At 34.8% G+C, this 230-nt stretch overlaps 1 protein-coding gene across 4 annotated transcripts in view; it reads left to right on the forward strand.

The window, feature by feature from the left end:
- The window catches only part of LOC111676552 (probable ubiquitin carboxyl-terminal hydrolase FAF), a 28738-nt gene that overhangs the window by 23927 nt on the left and 4581 nt on the right, over positions 1 to 230 (forward strand). The gene's annotated exons all lie outside the window — the stretch shown is intronic.

The raw sequence follows: 230 nt of genomic DNA on the forward strand, positions 1-230 counted from the left end.
GTTCTAGTTCAGTTCTAGTTCAGTTCTAGTTCAGTTCTAGTTCAGTTCTAGTTCAGTTCTAGTTCAGTTCTAGTTCACTTCTAGTTCAGTTCTAGTTCACTTCTAGTTTAGTTCTAGTTCAATTCTAGTTCAGTTCTAGTTCAGTTCTAGTTCAATTCTAGTTCAGTTCTAGTTCAGTTCTAGTTCAGTTCTAGTTTAGTTCTAGTTCAGTTCTAGTTCAGTTCTAGTTC

The sequence above is a fragment of the Lucilia cuprina genome, chromosome 4 (genome assembly GCF_022045245.1).
Source record: "Lucilia cuprina isolate Lc7/37 chromosome 4, ASM2204524v1, whole genome shotgun sequence".
NCBI classification, from domain to species: domain Eukaryota; kingdom Metazoa; phylum Arthropoda; class Insecta; order Diptera; family Calliphoridae; genus Lucilia; species Lucilia cuprina.